We start from the raw sequence: 22,896 nt of genomic DNA, 5'->3' as shown, positions 1-22,896 counted from the left end.
AGATTTGTGTGAACCACGAGAAAAAAGAAGGTTGCTTTAATTTGATGGTAATGTGTGACATACAGGATTCATTTTACTGGAGAACTCAATTTAAAATTGCATGAAAGAAGGTTTTCTGCTCACATGTCAAAGGCCATTACTAATGAAGGGTAGCAACTGGGTAATGATTGAAATTTACAAGGCATCACTTTCAGCATTTTTCCCCCCTTTGGATTTTCATTAACTGGATGATAAGCTGTAATTTTTGGTTTCATTTCATACTAAAAGTATATGCTGTCTATATAATTAGCAATATTTTATTTTTCCATCAACTTCATGAAGAGAAAATCATCTCATGGTGTCCTATTTTCATGTTGTGGTAATGGATCCTTTTGTCAGTGGTAGAATATAGATAAATACCAGCATCAAAAATGGAAGGAAAAGAGGACCTATTTACTAGAGGATATTATTTCCCTGCATTACTGTGAAAATTAGGTAAAGATGAACAGGAAAATGACAGAGTTAAAAATGAGTCTTCTGGGCTTCCCTGGTGGCGCAGTGGTTGAGAGTCCGCCTGCCGATGCAGGGGACACGGGTTCGTGCTCCGCTCCGGGAAGATCCCACATGCTGCGGAGCGGCTGGTCCCGTGAGCCATGGACGCTGAGCCTGCGCGTCCGGAGCCTGTGCTCCGCAACGGGAGAGGCCACAGCAGTGAGAGGCCCGCGTACCGCAAAAAAAAAAAAATTAGTCTTCCAATCTGTTTTTGTAGCACAGGCAATCTGTAAAATTTTCTACTAAGGGCAAGAAGATTTTATCATTTACACCCACATACCCCCAAATTATACAGCATCATCTTATTTTTTTTTTCCAACTTTTGCCTGGATGTGGTATTCTTTAACTGAGATATGACTGTTCTAGACCAAGAACATATACACATTTAAGATCTCTGTGTCAATATGTTTTCCATTATTATTATTCAGTTGTTTGCTGAAGATTAATAACTTGTCAGGTCACCTATATTAGTCAAATAGTATGTTTTAAATCTGATATATTAGTAAATATAAATTGTTAAAGCAAAATCAATTCTACAAAAGGTCAGATTCAGGCAAACAATATTCCTCCCTGTACATTGCTAGAAATATCAAATGTGAATTGAATCTATACCTTTCGGAACTCATTTGGTATAAAAATGTTTAGATTAATTATAATAGTCGTGGAAGCAAGAGAAAAATTAATGTGTTTTCATTTTGCACTTTTACATGATTTCATGCAAGCCAGTATTGTGGTTTATTTTAAGGACCTGGGTTGCTCACTTATCGTTCTTTTCAAAGTGAAGACCGTGCCTATTTAGATTTCTACAGGCTACATCCGGAATTTCAAAAATTCATATAAGTAGAATTTCAAGTGATACCATTTCCAACCACTTATGTGGGAAGATGCCTTTTGTATGGTTTAATGATCACTTTGCAATTCAGGGAAACTTCTTCCATTTTTAGGTTTACTTTCCACTTTATCTGTTGCAAGTTCTGCAATATGAGACCCTGAGAGACCAAAATTACGTACCATATAACCTTTGCAGGAACTTTGCCCCCAGTGACCCATCCTGGCTTTTCTGGCTAGACACAAATCGTCCAGCCAAACTTAGATAAACCACAGCTCCACTCACGCAGCCTCTGTTTCCTTAAGGGGGCCCCAAACAGCCATAGCTTCTCCTACCTTCTTAGAATTGGATCAGTGAAGAATAATGAGAAGAAATTCCTCCATCAGCCCTATACTATGCTCAAGCGCCTCACTCATCAGAAAAGTCACCACACTGCTCTTCTGTTGAAATAATTTTCATCAAGTCTTGCACTAATGACTTTTCCTGGATTTCTCCTTCCACAGTTATAATAAAATTTGTCCTTCCCATGTGCAAACATCTAGACGTCTCCAAAAAGTCAACCTTTCCAGGTGTCTTAACCCAAAGAGTAGTGTTCCATGGCTGGTATCTTGAAACCCAAGTTGTATGGGAAATGATGCAGTCTCTCATGTTACATGAGTGTATTTAGATATTCACTAAAATTAAATGCACTTTACACAAATGATTTAATAAACAGTTAGAAACAGTTCCCTTTGCTCCAGGAAGCCAGCATCTCTGGATAATTCTCTCATATCCATGAGTACACTGTCATGAAAAATCAATATTTTTATAGCAACCTCCAGGTCCATCCCCACGTATCATTTTCCAGAATGGTCTCTTGATACACACGTGATCTGTTTGCTGTGAGTGTCTCCTCTGAGTGAGATCTGTATTTGCCAGCATGGTCCAGGGTGTTTCTGAGCTCCTTATAGATTGGAAGCAATGCACATTTTCAGGTGTAAAGAGTAAGGAAAAGTGGCAACTTACTAACAGGTACCTACTTTGGATAAGAAAACTGTAGGGTCTTCAGGAAAAGAAACAACCACTTCATCAGCTTCAGAGATGGGGTGTCATTTGCTGGCTCAGAGGAGTTTGGGGGTGTCCAGAGTCCTCTGATCCCACCTGAAGGTCCACATTCCAGTGCTAAATTCTGGTATTTTCTAATGTATGGGAAAATGTTCGTAAAAGATGTGTGATGCTGGGAAGTCAATCCAGATTCCATTTCAGTAAGCTTCAGCCTCGAGTCTTCTTCGTTTTGTCCTAAATCAGCCTGTGTCTTCAATAGAAGAGCCATTCTTTGGAAGTAGGTGCCCCCTTCCTCTCACCATGCCCTGAGATAAGACTTAAACTTTGACCTCAGTTGTCACTCATTAGCTCTGTCATGCAGTCCAATCTGTCTGTCCATCTTGCTGTCTTTCCCACCAAAGATTCCACCAAAGCAGTCATGTGGTCTTGACTTCAATGTGTATTTCATATTATGGGTTTCCAGCGTCCCATGCTGTTTTGGTAGAGATATGCCTACTGCCTTGAAACGCACCTGGGGTGATAAACCATCCCATACTCACCTTTCTCTGACGGGCTCCTTCCTTCGACCTCTATGGGTACTAATGCTTGCATTGGTCAGCATTCAATGGCAGAGGAAAGAATGCATGTTGTCCAAAAGTGATTTCACAAGAGCATTTAATGGCTTAAATAATCATCAGGAGAGCTGAAGAAACGGATCATTGATCTCCCAGGGTTGATCCCCACATTACTTGATAGATGGGCGTTATCAATGAAGCTGATATTCTTTCTATTGTCAAGAATCTGCCTGCTACACTTTACATGATGCTGGGTTCAAATCATACCACATCTACTACGATCTGAATCAGTTCAATTGAAGCCTCACACCTGCCTCTCTTATCACCTGTGTCAGCTCTGGTTTCATAACTCATGCAAGTGCATTGAACTGAAAGAACTGCATGGAAGATTGTCCAGAAAAATGCAGATGTCACTTTCTGGTCTTTCCGTCAGGAAGCGGAACTGGAAGAAGATAATAAGTGTTTTGAGAGGCAGCCCACATTTTCAGCCACAGGTGGTGGTTCTTTTTTTTTTATATATTTTATTTTTAGCTGCTTGGGATCTTCGTTGCTGTGTGTGGGCTTTCTCTACTTGCGGCGAGCCGGGGCTACTCTTCGTTGTGGTGCGCGGGCTTCTCTTTGCGGTGGCTTCTTTTGTTGCGGAGCACGGGCTCTAGGCGCGCAGGCTTCAGTAGTTGTGGCAGTCGGGCTCAGTAGTTGTGGCTCGCGGGCTCTAGAGCGCAGGCTCAGAGCCTGGCGCACGGGGCTTTGTTGCTTTGCAGCATGTGGGCTCTTCCCGGACCAGGGCTCGAACCTGCATCCTCTGCATTGGCAGGCGGACTCTTAACCACTGTGCCACCAGGGAAGCCCCTTTTTGTTTGTTAAAGTGTGTATTTATCTCTGCAGAATCTAGGTGCTTATAAAAAGGCGACAGTGATCTAGACTGGAATTCAGCCAGGGGTGCCTTCAATTGCTACTGCCATTCCAATGCATTCTCTTTATCTCTCTTCAGAAACAAATTAACCAAATGCAGGCACCTGGCCCACAGAATACAGCTATTGTGTTGCCAAATGTATTTGTTTCCTCTCTTCCTTTTGTTTATTGTCTCTCTCAATAAGCAACAAGGCCTTCGAGACACTGACTCTCAGGTAACAGAGCCAACTTACATCTTTATCATCTTGACAGCTTCCTGTGCCTCAGGGTAGATCTCTACAATTTTGATTTTCTCACTGTCCCACGATTTCATAACCCTCGTCTACGTCATTGATGCAAAGGGAAACTGAAACTTAAGATGTAGCGGTATTCCAGATTTATGTAAGACCAATGCTTGCCATGGGTGATACCATCTATGTATTAGTTGCTAGAGCTGACATAACAAAGGGCCGTGGACCGGGAGCCTTAGCAACCAACATTTTTTCCTCCCAGTCGTGGAGGCTGGAATCTGAGGTGAAGGTGTCCGCAGAGCTGATTCCTCCTGAGGCCTTTCTCCTTGGCGTGGAGATGGCCATCTCCTCCCTGTGTCCTCAGATGGTGGTCCCTGTGTGTGTGTCTGTGTCCTCATCTCTTCTTATAAGGACACCAGTCCTATTGGATTAGGACCTGCCCTAAAGACCTCATTAACCTTAATGACATGTTTAAAGGTCCTCTCTCCAAACACCATCACATTTTAAGATACTGGGTGTTAGGACTTCAACATATGAATTTGGGGGGTGGGGGGAGACAGTTTAGTTCATAACTGCCCCCGAAACAACAGGGATCTGAATCCTCTCTGGAATATCGCCTTATCCATGACCATAGAGCGTATTCTTCATTTTGCCTAGATATGAGAATGAACTGAAAAAAATACCTATACTCTACCTGCTGACTGTGTTTGAGTGGTGAGTGGAGAAGTGAGGGTTTCCCGGCTGGTTCACCTGCTAACAACATTTTCCTGCAAATTTTGTCACCCAGTACATTGATTGTTGCGTGAAGTGTATGTAACAGGTCTTGGTGCTGATAGAATTCGTGGAAAGCCCCGCCTAGCTAATTATAGTGAAATCCCAAGATTTCCTACAGGGAATGCCATGCCGTCTTGCAAACTCTTGCCATTTTGGATCAAGCTACTTGCTTTTTACATAACTCGTAGAAAATGTGTCCCTTACCCTTGGAGTCCAGTGATCTTGCATCTTGAATGATATCTATCAGTAAGTAGATATTCTTTAATTCAGAAAGAGAAAGACAAATACATGATATAGCTTATATGTGGAATCTAAAACAGTCATACAGATGAACTTATTTGCAAAACAGAAACAGACTCACAGACATAGAAAACACTTATGGTTACCAAAGTGGAGAGGCGGGAGGGATAAATTAGGAGTTTGGGGTTAACAGATACACACTACGATGTGTAAAACAGATAAACAACAAGGGCCTACTGTATAGCACAGGGAACTCTACTCAATATCCTATAATAACTTATAATGGAAAAGAATCTGAAAAAGAATATATATAACTGAATCACTGCTGTACACTTGAAACTAACACAACATTGTAAATCAACTGCACTCCAATAAAATTTTTTTAAAAATAAACTAGATATTCAGCAACCCAATGAAGGAATGAGCCCAGAACATTCCATCATCAAGGAGAAGTGGCTGTGTGGAGTTCAGAGCAAGCAGGTGCTACAGGCTCACGTGTTTTGCAGGAGCAAATCATTCATATACCAAGGTGTGCTCTCCTGCATGGCCTCAACACACATCATGGCCTCAACACACATCATGGCCTCAACACACATCATGGTCTCAACACACATCATGGCCTCATGGAAGGAAACCTATGGTCAGGTGACAAAGCAAAGCCATGCTTGTTTGTGATTGACATTGGACAGTATAAGACATGCTGAAACCATCTGGGTACGTGTTACCGCTATGGTCTCTTGAACCTGTTAGGACTCCAAAGTGATGCTTGAGGGAGGAGATGATGCTTCACACTTTGTAGGAACAGAATGGCTGTTGAGAAGCACAGGGCAGTATGGTTTCTTGAGCCCAACGAAACCCAACTTCAAGCAGAGAGAGAAAAGCAGATCACATACAGAGGAATAGCAAGTAGACGAATAGCGAGGTTTCCACTGGTCACACAAAGGAGCCACAAAATCCAAGGGATGCGAGAGATTGCCTGTCAGTAGAGAAATCCGTAACCCCTGAAGTATGTATTTCAAAGTGTGGACTGCATAAGCACATGTTTACACTGACAGACCTCAGCAGGGAAATACGTGCACTCAGAAAAGATACCAGGAGGAGGAACATGGAACCCAGCATGGGTAGAATATATTTGCAAACTGAATAAACGTCGTATCTGTGATATTCATGTCTTCCATGAAACCATGTGGAACTTTATCTCCTAAGATGTATAATTAGAATACACTGGTTTTCATTCCCTTCATTTTTGCCTTTATTCATTCACTCATCCGTCATTCTTGAAGATAGACCAGTGCTGCCCTTCCTGTTCTCAAAATGACCTTCTAACAATTGAGAATCTGGATACAAAGCTTGGGTACCCACATGTCCCATGTCCATGGGAAAACTCTGGTTTATACTGGCTATTTCAGTAAAGAGGTAAGAGACATTCTTTCTCTCTCACACGTGTTCTGGTATGTACAATAAATTGTAAGTTCATTCTGCGGAAATACTGAAAGATTAACTGTTTCCATCCAAACACTTGTAGTTGGAATTGAATACCTTTGCTTTATCTGGGACCCACTCAGAAATCTCTTAGCCTTTCTGGTTTAGTCACCCATGCAGGATCTAATCCCTTCTTCTTTATGTTGAAGGTGAAACAAAACAGAATGTGCACACACACACAAACACACACACACACATTTTGTTTCTGTCACCACCCCAGTGCTGAATAAATAAATAGTTGGGTTATAAAGAAGAGACCCAGTGAAGTAAGTCAGAAAGAGGAAAACAAATAGCCTATGCTAACACATATATATGGAATCTAAAAAAGAAAATCGTTCTGACGAACCTAGTGGCAGGACAGGAATAAAGACGCAGGCATAGAGAATGGACTTGAGCACATGGGGAGGAGGAAGGGTAAGCTGGGACGAAGTGAGGGAGTGGCATGGACATATATACACTACCAAATGTAAAACAGATAGCTAGTGGGAAGCAGCCGCATAGCACAGGAAGATCAGCTCAGTGCTTTGTGACCATCTAGAGGGGTGGGATAGGGAGGGTGGGAGGGAGGGAGATGCAAGAGGGAGGAGATATGGGGATATATGTATACATATAGCTGATTCACTTTGTTATACAGCAGAAAGTAACACAACATTGCAAAGCAATTGTACTCCAATAAAGATGTACAGTAAATAATAAAGAAGAGACCCTTCATCATTTGATTGCACTGATCTAAGCTATTTTGAACAAAAGCTAGCTGTTATCCCCCCAAACAAATGGTTCTTAGTCATATTCGCCATATAGCAAAGTTTCAACCAAGTGCCGGACATTTGTCAGTATGAGCAATTCATCATTCTGTCTCCTTTCCAAACCAAGACAATACTCCTCAAGTATTAAAGAAAGTGTTTTTTATTTTTACCTTTTTATGGTTATTGTTGCAGAGAAATTGAGTAGAACATATAGGCAATGTGTGAAATGGTTTGTCTGAATGAAGGTTTAATAAAACATGCTGCAATTCACAACAGCAAGAGTTTGGAAAGCTTTTGTGGGTAATTCTTTGACAATTCAATCCCAAGTCCAGCTCCCCTTACTTCATTAGCTTTTCAAAGTCAGACATGAATCACAGTGCTGGGAGCAATGATACCAATTAGTGAAGTTGGATGACATGTTTTATTATTCTTCTTAGGAAAGCAAAGGAACCCTGGAAGTAGAAATTGGCAAGGGAAGCATTCATCACCGCTCTGCCAGTGTTATTCATGGCTGTTTGGTCAATGCGGTTCTCTCCTTAGAGGGTTTACGTAATAGCCAAGCTTTGACCTAAATTATGAACTGACCAGCAAAAACGTTAACCCTCCAAAAATCTTAAGATGGTATTAATTGTAAGGACTTTAAATTCCTGGGCTTTGAATGGTAACCTTGTAGCTCCCAGACAAACTTGTTAGCTTGAAGACCCTTTATGCTGACTGGGATTCATTTATAATGTGTCAAGGCTACACGAGTCTCTACAGAGATACAGAACTGGTTGGTCCCTAAGATGTCCTGACAGTTGTCTCAGATTAAATGTTCTTAGGAGGGCCAGCTGGTATTTTTGTGTGTGTTTAATTAATAAGGTCGGAAAAGTATTGATTTGTTTTTCCTTTCTAATATATCCTTCTTATTAAACATCACTACATTTTTTTTTTCCTAAAGCAGCTCTGTGCTAGAAGGAAATTGAAGCCTTAGAAAGAAAGGAATGTCCATTTTCATTTTGGGGGGAGTTCTCCGAAGTAGTTCTAAGTTGGTCATTAGACATTTGAGTGTTTGGTTAGAGAAATGAAGGAAGGAAAGTGATTATGAAGAAGGACGGACCGAGTGGAAGACCAGAGTAAATTCAGGCTTTAATTTTAATTTTAATAAAGATATAGGTGTAGTGTTCAGGAGCAATGTCTACACACAGTATGAGGCAGGGTAATTTAGGTGGAATATGGAAGCCTACATTTTTCCATTAAAAGGGAACATGTGACTGTCTCGGGGCTTTGAGAGTAGGCAGAAGTGGAGGCATCAGGGAAGGAGACAGATATGTAGGGGAGGTAGGGACGGTGTCCATCTGGCCAGTGTACAGGCAAGACTGCACAGGAACACGCGAGAAATAACCCCACCATCATGCTGGGAATGGAAGTTGAGGCAGAAGAATGGACCATGGACAAGAAAGGCAGGAACCCAATCCCAAGTCCAAAACAGCAACAGTACGATTGGGATGATTTCACAGTGAGAAGGACCACTTTTTAACTCCATTTCTTGGTGTTGGTTTGCAACATGTATCTTTTCCTCCAAAGCCAAATACGTATCTGGTAAATGCTAATAGATGATAGATAGATAGATAGATAAATAGGTAGATAGATAGAGAATGGATAGCTATATGATAGATTAGATAATATATGAATAGATAATAGATAACTAGGTTGTATAGATAAATAATAGATATGACAGATAGACATATATAAAATTAATTTCTCCAATAAAGGAATTATTTATCTTTTTATAACTCGTGCAATAAGGAAGCCAACGATTATAGTACAGGTGAAGAAATGGATTTGTGGCTAAAAACAGTTAAGCTAAATTTTAACCTATGTAACATTCAAGTGACTGCCCCTCCGTGAGTGAGTCCTAATGCGGTAAAGACCCATGATCTCTGCATCATGGGATCCAGAAAATCCGGGATCCGATGGCCAGCTGTAGAGAAAGCAGCCTTTTATTTTAAAATATGTACTGATTTTTCAAAAATATTTTTTAAATTGAAGTATAGTTACTTTACGATGTAGTGTTAGTTTCAAGTGTACAGCAAAGTGATTCAGTTATACATGTACATGTACCTATTCTTTTTCATATTCTTTTCCATTTAGCTTATTAAAGATATTGAGTAGCGTTCCTTTGTTGTATTTTATATATAGTAGTGTGTATGTGTTAATCCCATACTCCTAATTTATCTCTCCCCACCCCCCAAAAGTATTGATTTTTTAAATTCATCAATAAAATATAAATAACTGCTAAAATTAAGCTTTTAATGAATCCACAAAACTGTTGTCTTTTTTTAAAAAGGAGGATATTGGCCAAAAACCTGACTACTTCCTGAGTTGTCTAATTCCGCTTTTGTATTGTAGCATGATATGTAAGGAAGCAACAGGAACATTTGTAAGGGAACTCTTTATAGAGGTTCTGCTGAGTCGCAGGCATGGCTCAGTTGCTAGGGGAACAAAAGAAAACATCGTGGTGTGATGTTCCCGTCAACTCTGATAAGCCAGTGAGCAACCTCACCGAAAGAAGAAGAAGAAAAACAAGCAGTAAATAGGCATCCTTTATGGAAGTATTTCAGTTTCCTAATCTGCTTGGAACCATTGTGTCCTATGCATGCTTTTTATTTTTTAATATAATATAATTTAATAAGTATTTATTTATTTATTTTGCCATGCCTCACGGCATGTGAGATCTTAGTTCTCCAGCCAGGGATCGAACCTGTGCCCCCTGCATTGGAAGCAGGGAGTCTCACCCACTGGACTGCCAGGGAAGTCCTGGAAGCACTCTGTCCTCGATGGTAGTTAAATCATGTCTGTAGGGATCCTCAGTAGGAAATGCTTCAGATATAATAATCTCATAAACCTTCAGGTCAATTATTTTTATTAATTTAAATCAAGTGAAAAGCTTATAAGTGGTATTTTAAATTTAAATTAGCTTCATTTGCTTATAAATAGAAGGGAATTAACTCTAAGTAATTATATACAATATGAGTGTGTTGTTATCACAGAAGTTAAAAGGAAGCAACTGGGAACACTTAAAACATATTAGAAATACATATAAATAAAATTGTCCTCTAGATTAGTTTGTTCTCTACAAGTACCCGTGATTGACTTTCAAATAAGATGTCAAAATTTCTCTAATTAGATACATAATTTCATTTACCATGATTTTAAACTTTTTTTTTGTTTGTTTCCCAGAGAAGTTCCAAACGTAGATTCAGTACTTTTTTAAATTCATTTTTAAATTTTAGCCCAAACTGCCACTCAAGAGACTCATGATCTTACCTGGAAGAAATATCCCTGTTTTTCAAATTAGATTGAATTTTCAACTCTGCATAGAAATATTTTAATCTTACAATTATATTTGGGTAATATTTTCCTGATTGAATGTATCTAAATAGGAATAAACCTGCAGGTATTTATGCTGCATGTATAGCATAGTATATATGTAGAGCACCTACACAGAATGACGAATGTTACTTTCTCGTATTTTAGTGAAGATTTTTTTCTTTATATACACAATATGCTTTTTGGGTTTTTTTAATCTATTTTTTATTGAAGTATAGTTGAATTACAATGTTGTGTTAATTACTGCTGTATGGCAAAGTGACTCAGTTATATATATATATATATATATATATATATATATATATATATACACACACACATTCTTTTTCGTATTCTTTTCCATGATGGCTTGTATATAGTTCCCTGTGCTCTACAGTAGGACCTTGTTGTTTATCCATCCTATATATGCCAGTTTGCCTCTTCTAATCCCAGACTCCCAATCCAACCCTCTCCCACCCACCTCCCCTTGGCAACCACCGATCTGTCCTCTGTGTCCCTCAAATTTGTTTCTGTTTCATAGATAGGTTCATTTGTGTCATATTTTAGATTCCATGTATAAGTGATAGCATATGGTATTTGTCTGTGTCTTTCTGACTTCATTTAGTGTGATCATCTCTAGCTGCAACACAGTATGTTTTTATCAATATCTTTTTTTCAGTCTATACAAGAAAACTTAAAGAATTAAGGAATGAAGGTGAAATATTAGAAATAATTGAGAGGTTTGTGTTTGTTTAAAACATACCTGTTCAACACTTTGGAGTTTCTTTAGTATTTTTTTTGAACCATTTTATTGACATGTGATTGACCTACAACTGTACGTATTCAATATATATCACTTGATGACTTGGTAGATAAGTATAAACCTGCGAAACTACCCCCACAATCTACGTCATGAATATTTCCATCACTTACATAAGTTTCCTCTCAGCATTATTATTATTACTATTACTATTTTTATTATTATTTTATGATAAGAACAATTAACATAGGATCTATTGCCTTAGCAATTTACTGAAATAAGCCAGACAAAGAAGGACACACAGTGCATGATACCAGTTTTATGAGGAATCTAGAATACTCAAACTCATAGAAGCTGAGAGTAGAATTGTGTTTTCCAGGGGCTGGGGGAAGGGAGTTGCGGACAGGGAGATATCAGTCAAGGGGGTACAAACTTTGAGTTATGCAAGATGTCTAAGTTCCAAAGATCTACTGTACCTCATAGAGCCTACAGTTAACAGTGTTGTGTACTTTTTTAGAGCATTTTTCCTTGAATTAGTGAAAGATCTTCTGTGAGGTTTCAGTGATAAAACATAAGGTTGAGCAAGTTAAAGTAGTTTTATAGGATGACAGTAATCTAAAGTGTTGCACACAGTGTGAACATGAATTCAGGAAACTTAGAGGGGAAAATATATGTATATGTCTTTTACTGTTGAGTGGGACTAAAATAAGAACTCCAACTATGATCTGTTATGTCATAAAATACTCTACTTAAAGTCGATTCTCATCTTTTCACATAGATTTTTGGTATTTCGTACTTCTTAAGAGAAGCAACATTCTTGCTGCTGAAATAGCTTATTTTTAGTTGCTTTCCTTTTCAGTAAGCACTTAAAATCATTTTATCCTTAAGAAACACGTTCACAAAAATTTATTAGTTTAATAATTATGTTTTAAGATCTAAGTATGTGTTATGTTGTTTTGATCGTGATGCTCCCATTATTGAATAATTAGGAATTTAATTTTGAAGGAATTTTGCGTACTAACTGTATTTATGTGAAACCAATCAAAGAGGGGTCATTATTCACTGTAATGAAACAATGCAGAAGAACATTTTTTAATGAGGCACCTTTCTGCCACAGGAAATAATATACAGATAAACACTGTAATCTGTATATAATATTTTTATTAAGAATTCATATGGTAGCTTTCATTGGTTGTGTCCTCACTTGGTGTCATATTTAAAAAAAAATTATTTTATATTGGAGTCTAGTTGATTTACAATGTTGTGCTAATTTCAAGTGTCCAGCAAAGTGATTCAGTTATCCATATACATGTATGTATCTATTCTTTTTTCAAATTCTTTTCCCATTTAGGTTATCACAGAATACTGACTAGATTTCCCCATGCTCTACAGTAGGTCCTTATTAGTTATCTATTTTATATATAGTAGTGTGTATATGTTAATCACAAACTCCTAATTTATCCTTTCCACCCCAACCTTTCCCCCTGGTAACCATAAGTTCATCCTCTAAGTCTGTGAGTGTTTCTGTTATGTAAGTAAGTTCATTTGTGTTATTTTTTAAAGATTCCACATATAAGTAATATCGTATGATATTTGTCTGACTTACTTCACTTAGTATGATCATCTCCAGGTCCATCCATGTTGCCCCAAATGGCATTATTTCACTCTTTTTTATTGTTGAGTAGTATTCCATTGTATATATGTGTCACATCTTCTTTATCCATTCATCTGTCAATGGACAGTTAGGTTGCTTCCATGTCCTGGCTATTATAAACAGTGCTGCAATGAACATTGGGGTGTATGTATCTCTTCGAAGTATAGTTTTCTCCAGATATGTGCCCACTAGTGGGATTGCTGGATCATATGGTATTTCTATTTTTAGTATGTTAAGGAACTTCCATAGTGTTCTCCATAGTGGCTGTATCAATTTACATTCCCACCAACAGTGCAGGAGGGTTCCCTTTTCTCCACACCTTCTCCACATATTTCACTGAAGTCTTGTGTATGTTAATTCATTTAAACACCACAACTTCAGGTGAGTGTCACAGTTATTCCCGTATCATCACTAAGAAATCAAGAGCAAGACGACTTTGCGTCCATGCTTGAACTCACCCAACCTCCCAGCAGCAGAGTGGAGTAGAAAATTACATTTAGGAAGGAGTGTTCTCAAGTCACCCAGTCATGCTCTGGCTCTTTCTAACCCTCACCACCCCCTGAGTAATCCAACCTGTATTTCACACATTTTTCTTTAACTTAAAAGTATCCGCTAAGTGTTCACTATGAAGAAGAATATAAGGGGGGATGACGACCAAGCTCTACACAGCGGTTACCTAATTTTTTCAAGTGGTACTTACTTGTAAAACATTATCGTAGTAATTATCTTTTTTCAGTGATGTGTCATTCGAATAAAGCTGGGATGCAGCACTGTGTGAGGAAGATTAGCGACAGGTCAGTGCTGAGAAAATTGAAGTTAGGAAGAAAAGATCACGCTGTGCCCTTTCCAAAGTCGTGCTGGAACACTAAATCCCCTAAGTCACGTGTATCGCATCTGCACCTTGCGATGTGTTTTGTGTTACTGTTTCCCGGCAAACCGGAGCCCTTGCTCAATGGCATCATACATTATCATGCAGAAAAGTGACGGGCCTGGGAATACACTCTTCCCTATAATCCCACCCCATGGGTAACGTTTGATTATTTAATATATTTAACATATTAATTGTGTTGAATATCAATGATAATATTTAATTATTGAGTTATAAATGCCAGTGCTTAATATTTTAATAAATAAAACCATTCAATATATAATAATGAATGCTATGCATAAATGCAATACCATTTAATTTCTATAAGGTAAAAAAATGATTTTTTTCTTTCTTTTTCTATCGAACTATAGATGAATCGCATTATTATAATAGTTGCTGGTGTGTAGCATAGTGATTCAGTATTTTTACAGATTTTACTCCATTAAAAGTCCTTACAAGATAATGGCTACAATTCCCTGTACTGTACAGTATATCCTTGTTGTTTATCTACTTTATATATGGTAGTGTGTATCTGTTCATCCCATAGTCCTAATTTATCCCACCCTCCCCCCTTCCCTTTTGGTTACCATTAGTTTGTTTTCTATGTCTGTGAGTCTGTTTCTGTTTTGTAAATAAGTCCATTTGTATCATATTTTAGATTCCACATATAAGTGATATCATGTTGTATTCCTCTGTCTGACTTACTTCACTTAATACGATAATCTCTAGGTCCATCCACATTGCTAGAAATAACAGAATTTCTTTTTTTTTTTTTATGTTTGAGTGATATTCCATTGTATATATATACCATGTCTTCTTTACCAATCCTCTGTTGATGGACACTTGGGTGGTTACCATATCTTGGCTATTGTAAGTAGTGCTGCTATGAACATTGGGGTTCATGTATCTTTTTGAATTAGTGTTTTCATTTTTTCTAGATATATACCTATGAGTGGAATTGCTGGAATTTCATTAAAAAACAAACATTAGAGTAAAATAAATTTTTAAAATAAATTCATTTTATTTATTTATTTTTGGCTGCATTGAGTCTTTGTTGCTTCATGCGGGCCTTCTCTAGTTGCAGTGAATGGTGTGCGGACTCCTCATTGCAGTGGCTTCTCTTTGTTGCGGAGCACGGGCTCTAGGTGCCTGGGCTTCAGTAGTTGTGGTGCGTGGGCTCAGTTGTTGTGGTGCACAGGCTTAGTTGCTCCGTGGCACGTGGGATCTTCCCGGACCAGGGCTCGAACCCGTGTTCCCTGCATTGGCAGGCGGATTCTTAACCACTGTGCCCCCAGGGAAGTCCCAAGAGTAAAATAATCTGAATGTGTTGTCCTGATCATAGTCTAATTGATTTTTTCCTTCTCTTGGTGTGAAATCAGGAGAGATACCCTTGAAGTAGGCAATATTAAACACATTTTAAGGATAAAAATGTTGAACAGATAATACAGCCAAAGTGCTGCATGTGAAATTTGGATTCAAATCATAAGTTCAGGAATATTTATTATTGGAGTTATTTGGAATTGAGTCAGAAGGGATAAGTACAATCATTAATAATATAATTATTACAATATTAGTAAGTACAAACTTTTTAGATCTTTTTATACATTTTAGTATATTTTAACATTCAATAGAGTTTATAAATTTGGCATTGAAATTAATAAGTACACCAGTGTTCATTTTCAGAGTTGTTTAGACATAGAAATTTGAAAGAAATTTTGAATAGAAATTATAACATTATTATTTTGAATATGGCCATACAAACACACCCATATCTATTAATAGCATTATATATATTTTCTAATGTAAATGGGTCTATTAACCATAAGTATGTCAGTGTTATGGCTGTTGAGACTAGTAAATGCCCCAGTGCTTATCTGGAGATATTTTGGAATCTGAATTTGAACAAATAAATACACAGGAGTTATTTGAGCTAAATGCACCAGAGCTTGTCATACGAGTGGTATTCTACTTGAATTGGTATTGGAAAGAAGTACATTTGTGTTTGTTGGAAATTAATCAAAGAAGAGCATGGGTATTATCTGGAAGTGTAAATGTGCCTTTTAATTTCAATCAGTAAGTAAATCATTGTAATCTGGCATTCCAGCTATTCAGTGTACCAGTACTTGTATACTTATTACATTTTGAGATATTTAGTTTTAAAATTTTGAACCAATAAAAATAATTAGAATTTCAAATAATAAGTTTACCAGTATTTGCTATCAAAGTTATTTGGGTTTTGGAAGGTGAATTATAATTTGAGTTAATATGTACGTCAGTGTTATTTAGGATTAGAATTGAAAGGTAAAATATTGCTATTTGAAAATTTGAGGGAGTTTTTCAGTGTTATTTGGGATTCAAGTTAATAAGTGCAGTAGAACTTTTTACCAGAGATATTTGTATAGCGGAACTTGATTTGACGTATAAGCTAATAAGGCAACCGGTGTTGTTTGGGATTGGAATTAATACATGTACTGATCTTTGTTATGGTCTTATCTGAATTTTTGAATTTTAATTAGGAATTCAGTGAATGGATGTCCTAGTGTTATTTAGAAATGTGAATTTACATTTGATTCGGACTGAATTTAAATCACGAAGTATACCAGTGTTATTTAGAATTTGAGCCAGTCAATGCCAAGTATGTGCTATCAGATTTATTTGGATCATGGAATTTGAATTTAAATTTGAGCGAATAATTCACCAGTGTTATTTGCATTTAGAAATAATTAGTGGACTGGTACCTGTTAACGGTACGACTTGGATTTGAAAATTTCAACTGAAAATTTCAGTTGGAAGTTTCAGACTATTATCTGAAATTTAAAATGGACATGATAATCGAATCAACAAATATGCCAGTGTTATTTGTAAATAATGCGAAAAAGTATACCTTAGGTTATAGGTCTTTGGGATATCAGTTGCAAGTTCAAGGAAATTTGCGCCAGTGTTAATTAGAATTTGAAATAATAGGTGCAACAGCGAGTGCTTGTTGTCAAATGTTTTTAGATTTTAAAATTGTGTGTGGAATTGGAACCAATAAGTAAAGCAAAGTTATTTGGAATTTGAGCTAATAAGTGCATTGGTGTTTTTTATTTTAATTCCTTTTAATTTTTGGTTTGTGGAATTTGATTTAGAATTTGAAATAAAGCATAGCCGTTTTTAATTTTAGCTAATTAATGCAGTAGTACATTTATCAAAATTAATAAATAAACCACTGTCGTTTTGAACTTGATCTAACAAGTAAACTAATGTTATCTGAAATTTGAATATTTATACACTAATGTTATTTGGAATTTGAAGAGATAGGTGGAATGATGCTTCTTATTGGAGAAATTTGTATATTGGAATTTTACTTGAAATGTGAACTGATAATTACAGCAGTGTTACTTGCTATTGGACCTCAAAAGTGTGTCTCTTCTTGTCATGGGTATCATTTGAATTTGGGAATTTAAATTGGAATTTGATTTGATAAGACAAATGATATTATGAGGAATTTTATACTACTAAGCATATTAGTTATTATTGTCTGAGATTTCTGAAATTTGGAATTCTAAATGAAAATTAAACCAAAAGTTAAAATTTGTATTATTAGGTACACCAGTGTTATTCAAAATATTAGCTAAAAGTCCACCAGTACTTGTTATCTATTTATTTGGGAATTGTAATTGGAATTTGGACTGATACCGGGGTTATTTGGAATTAGAACAAATCAGTTTACCAATAATTGTTATCACTGTGACCTGGGTTTGGGATAGTGAATTGGAATTTGAATTTATAAGACCTCTCATGTTATTTACCATTTGAGCCAATAAGTATGCCTTTGCTTGGCATTAGAGATATTTGGGTACTCCAACTGGAAGATGAATTAATAAGCACGCCAGTGTTAATTGAAATTTGAACCTGATCAGTGCACCTATGCTTGTGGTCAAATTTATTTACCCTTTGGAGTTGAAACGGCATTTCTGTGTAAAGTGAACCTCAGGTTGTTATGGAAATGGCCTTTCTGTTCAAAGTGAACCTCAGGTTATTACGGAAGTTACCTGCATATGGACATAGGGTTGAATAAATACATCAGCGTTATTTGAAATTTGAAGAGATAAGCGCATTGAAGCTTGTTATCAGTTTTATTTGCATTTTAGAATTGGAATTGAGATATGAATTAGTAAGTAAATCGGTCTCATTTGGAATTTGAACTTAGAAGTAAACTTTTGTAATTTAAATATGTAAGCACGTGTTATTTGAAATTTGGATGAATTACAAGACGACCGTCCTACTAGTTATTTGAAATAATATGTGTACCAGTGATTGTTATAGGAGATATTGAAATACTAGAAATAGAGATGAAAGGAAACATAGTCATTTATCAGTGTCATTTTGAATTTGAGCTAATAAGTACAATGGTACGTGTTATGAGATATTAGACTCTAGAGTTTAATTGAAATAAGAAGTAATAATTATACCACTATTATTTAAAATTGGAACTAATAATAGTTGCAGTGCTTGATACCAGTACAATGTATATTTCAGAACTTGAATTGGAACTTGAATTAATAAGACCTGAAATACTATTTTCAATTTATGCTGACAAATGCATTAGTGTTTGTTATGGATAAATTAAGATAGAAATAGAAATTAGGGTCAGAATATAAGTTAATAAGTACACTAGTGCTATTTGGAATTGAAAATAATAACTGTACCCATATTGATTCTCCGTGTTATTTGGATTTTGAAATTTGAATTGGAAATTGAAATAAACACACTAGTATTATTTGGAATATTTAATTAGCATTATTATTTGATCCAGTAAGTGCACTGGTGTTATTTAGAATTGGGGTGAATAAGTGTATCACTGCTTGATTACTGGGTTACTCAGATTTTGAAATTGGAATTGAAATTTGAAATAAGTATTCCATTTTTACTTGGAATTGGAACTAGTAAGTCCACAAAAGCTGATTTTCAGATATATCTGTCATTCGGACTTTGACTTGGAATCGTAATTACTAGTATATAGTGTTATTGGGAATTTGAATGAAAAGTATGCGTTTACATGTTATGTGAGATTTCTCATTTTGTGAAATAATTCCCTAGTGTACTGGCTGCTGAGAAATATTTTTTCCTACTGAAATTAATCATATTTCTTTATTACATCAACTCTCTCAGACCATCCGTTTAACTGTTTCTATCAAGTGGCTTCTGTAGGACTGATAGGTTTCTAAACATCAATATCATATTATAAATCAATCTCAAGTCTTGCCAAAAAAATAGAATTTTATTAAGATGTTAAAAATACTAGATAATTATCTGAATCCTGTGCAAAATCATCAAAAAATGAGACGCCTGGCAGTTCTCATTACCAGTTAATGATAGGAACTAGAAATGTGATCTAATGTTGGAAATTCACATCGAAAGAATGAATGTCAAAGGGTTAAGAGAGATGCTGGGAAGACCATTGGAAAATCATTTTCATTTTGTGTTTCCACCAAACAGACTCTCCTGTTGCTTTGCAAATTCGAGCGTAAAAGGCAGCGTGTTTCACCATTCTAAATGACATTTACACCAGGGGAACTGCCAACAATGCCGTCTCTCAGGTAAGCATATGTACACACAGTTAATGTGACTTAAATGATGTCAGTTATGAGGATAAACACATTTGTTTTCATCCATCCTTTTATTTTTTTTGGTTTAAATTTTTATTGGCGTGTAGTTGATCTAAATTGTTATTGGAGTGTCATTGATCTACAAATTTTTATTGGAGTATCGTTGATCTACAATGTTGTGCTAGATTCTGCTGTACAGCAAAATGTATCAGTTATACATATACATAGATCCACTCTTTTTAAGATTCTTTTCCCATATAGGTCATTACAGAGTATTGAGTAGAGTTCCCTGTGCTATACAGTAGGTTCTTATTAGTTATATAGATAGATAGATAGATATAGATATATATGTGAATCCTAATCTCCTAATTTATTGCCCCCCCCCCCCCGGTAACCATAAGTTTGTTTTTTATTTTTGCAGGGAAATTCTCCATTTTTAAAAACATTTTACTTGTAGTTAGTAGGCTAATATTCTCAAAGGGTGCAGATTGAGTGGTCTTTGATTGTTACCAGTTATACTAAGATAATGAGGAGCAACTTGTACTAAATTCCTTCAGTATTTTCCAGGTAACATTAACTGTAAAAGGATAATTAGTGGAGAATAGAAAGGGAGTAGCTTACCTAATAATGATCACCCACCAGTGAATATCCAATTCTGTATATTACATGAGAAATTTGAAAAAAAAGGACATCTGAAGAATATCTCATTCTGCCTATTTCACAGGATATATATGGATGTGAAGACCAATGAAACATTTCATGAACATTAAATTGCCACGGGCATATATAAATATACTAAATGCACACTGTGAATGCCATCTAGCCAAAACAATATTCAAGATATTGTTCTGGACAGAATAATCCAGAGTTGTTTCTGAAGGATATTGGTATACAAAACTAATAATACATGTCCCCAAATTTCTAGTGAGCAGCTCAGTCCAGGATGAAGTATCACTGACAAAACAAAACATTGTTCACAGTATAAATAGACTGTTCACACTTATCTGGACTAAATTTCTTTTCGTTAAAAAAATTTTTTAATTAATTTATTTTTGGCTGTGTTGGGTCTTTTGCTGCGCACAGGCTTTCTCTAGTTGTGGCGAGCGGGGGCTGCTCTTTGTTGCGGTGCGCGGGCTTCTCATTGCAGTGGTTTCTCTTTTTGCTAAGCACAGGCTCTAGGTGTGCGAGCCTCAGTAGTTGTGGCACATGGGCTCAGTAGTTGTGGCTCACGGGCTGTAGAGCTCAGGCTCAGTAGTTGCGGCGCACAGGCTTAGTTGCTCTGCGGCATGTGGGATCTTCCCGAACCACGGATCGAACCCGTGTCCCCTGCATTGGCAGGCGGATTCTTAACCACTGCCCCACCAGGGAAGTCCCTGGACTAAATTTCAAAAGCTGGAAATGCATTCAGATAAGTATCTGGACAGTTTCTTGTATCACCAAGCCCCAAATTTATTTCCCTTGATGACATATTTCTGGATTTCTCAAATCTATGTACAGCACAGTTCCTTTAAAAATAGATTTTGAAAGGACAGGAGTAGTTTTGTTTAAACATTCTCTCCCTCTGAAAAGAAGTCATTTCTGAATAGATTCAGTTATTTACTATGTTTTCAGAAAACCGATGAGACACAATGGGTCACGCCATAAAAAGCAAGTCACGCATTTGACCACCATGTTAATGACTGTTGCCACCTAAAATGTTATCAACCTTGAACTTTTTTCCTCAGACTAAGAATCCATATTGCTTCAGAGAAGGAAAATATAATGAACAAGATGAAACACATTGTATAATTTTCTGTAGCAAACATCTTGATGTTAGAATACAAAAATATTAAATGAGACCAAAAGGATGTGTAGCCACATTTATTTTTATCTTTATTTTAAAAGTTTTAACTTAATTATCCTATTTTTAAATTGAAGTATAGTTGATTTACAGTATTTCAGGTGTAGAGAAAAGTGATTCAGTTTATATATACATATATATGTATGTACGTGTATATATATATATATATATTCTTTTACAGATTCTTTTCCATTATAGATTAGTACAAGATATTGAATATAGTTCCCTGTGTTATTCAATAGGACCTTATTGTTTATCTGTTTTGTATCTAGTAGTGTGGGATCTCTTAATCCCAAATTCCTAATTTAGCTCTCTCCCCATTTCCCCTTTGGTAACCATAAGTTCATTTTCTGTGTCTCTGAGTCTGTTTCTGTTTTGTAAATAAGTTCATTTGAGTCATGTTTTAGATCCCACATATAACTGATATCATATGATGTTTGTCTTTCTCTTTCTGACTTATTTCACTTAGTATGATCATCTCTAGGTCTCTCCATGTTGCTGCAAATGGCATTATTTCATTCTTTTTTATGGCTGAGTAGTATTCCATTGTATATATGTACCACATCTTCTTTATCCATTCATCTGTTGATGGACGTTTAATCTTCTGTAACAAACATCATGATGGTAGAACATAAAAAAATATTAAATGAGACCTAAAGGGCCTATAGCCACATTTAAATATCGATTACTTTCTATTTCCTCATTGGGCTCTATTCCTGTGGTTTATATGATCATAATTGATTATTTACTTAGTAAACATTTGTTGGGTGTTCTAATAGGTGCCAGGTACTCAGCTAAACAAGAGGAAACCAAGATAGATAAGACATGCTACTTGCCATGAGTGAGGTTATAATCTACTAGGACAAAAAAGCATGGCAACCTGTAATCCCCATGGAACCGTTCCTCTACCTTGGTATGTGTATGAAAACATTGTGTAGAATCTCTGAGGATGGGCTAAATATATCTGAGATTGGCACCTGGAAGAGACAAGATTATGACAGTACAAAGTCACTTTTCTCTTTCAGGTGGCTGCAGTTATTTGTGAAATTACATTGAGTCACTGTCAGTGCAAGTCAGCCATCAGAGATGGGTCCATGCTCTTCCTTTTCTGAAGGGATGGAATAACATCCCTATGTAGATTTTTTAAGGAACCTCCATATTGTTCTCCATAGTGGCTGTACCAATTTACATTCCCACCAACAGTGCAAGACGGTTCCCTTTTCTCCACACCCTCTCCAGCATTTATTATTTGTAGATTTTTTGACGATGGCCATTCTGATACCTCATTGTAAGTTTTGATTTGCATTGCTCTAATTATTAGTGATGTTGAGCATCTTTCCATGTGCCTCTTGGCCATCTGTATGTCTTCTTTGGAGAAATGTCTATTTAGGTCTTCTACCCATTTTTTGATTGGGTTGTTTGTTTTTTTGATATTGAACTTACCATATGACCCAGCAACCCCACTACATGTTCTCCAGGATAGATCATAT

At 36.6% G+C, this 22,896-nt stretch overlaps 1 long non-coding RNA gene across 2 annotated transcripts in view; it reads left to right on the top strand.

The window, feature by feature from the left end:
• The window catches only part of LOC307180459, a 229,368-nt gene that overhangs the window by 144,557 nt on the left and 61,915 nt on the right, over positions 1–22,896 (top strand). For both annotated transcript variants that reach the window (XR_013825739.1, XR_013825740.1), the window contains exon 2: positions 19,457–19,557. This is a non-coding gene — a long non-coding RNA (uncharacterized lncRNA). The remainder of the gene's footprint in view (positions 1–19,456; positions 19,558–22,896) is intronic.

The sequence above is a fragment of the Stenella coeruleoalba genome, assembly GCF_951394435.1.
Source record: "Stenella coeruleoalba genome assembly, chromosome: X".
Lineage (NCBI taxonomy): Eukaryota > Metazoa > Chordata > Mammalia > Artiodactyla > Delphinidae > Stenella > Stenella coeruleoalba.
This window is presented reverse-complemented; position numbering and strand designations above follow the sequence as displayed.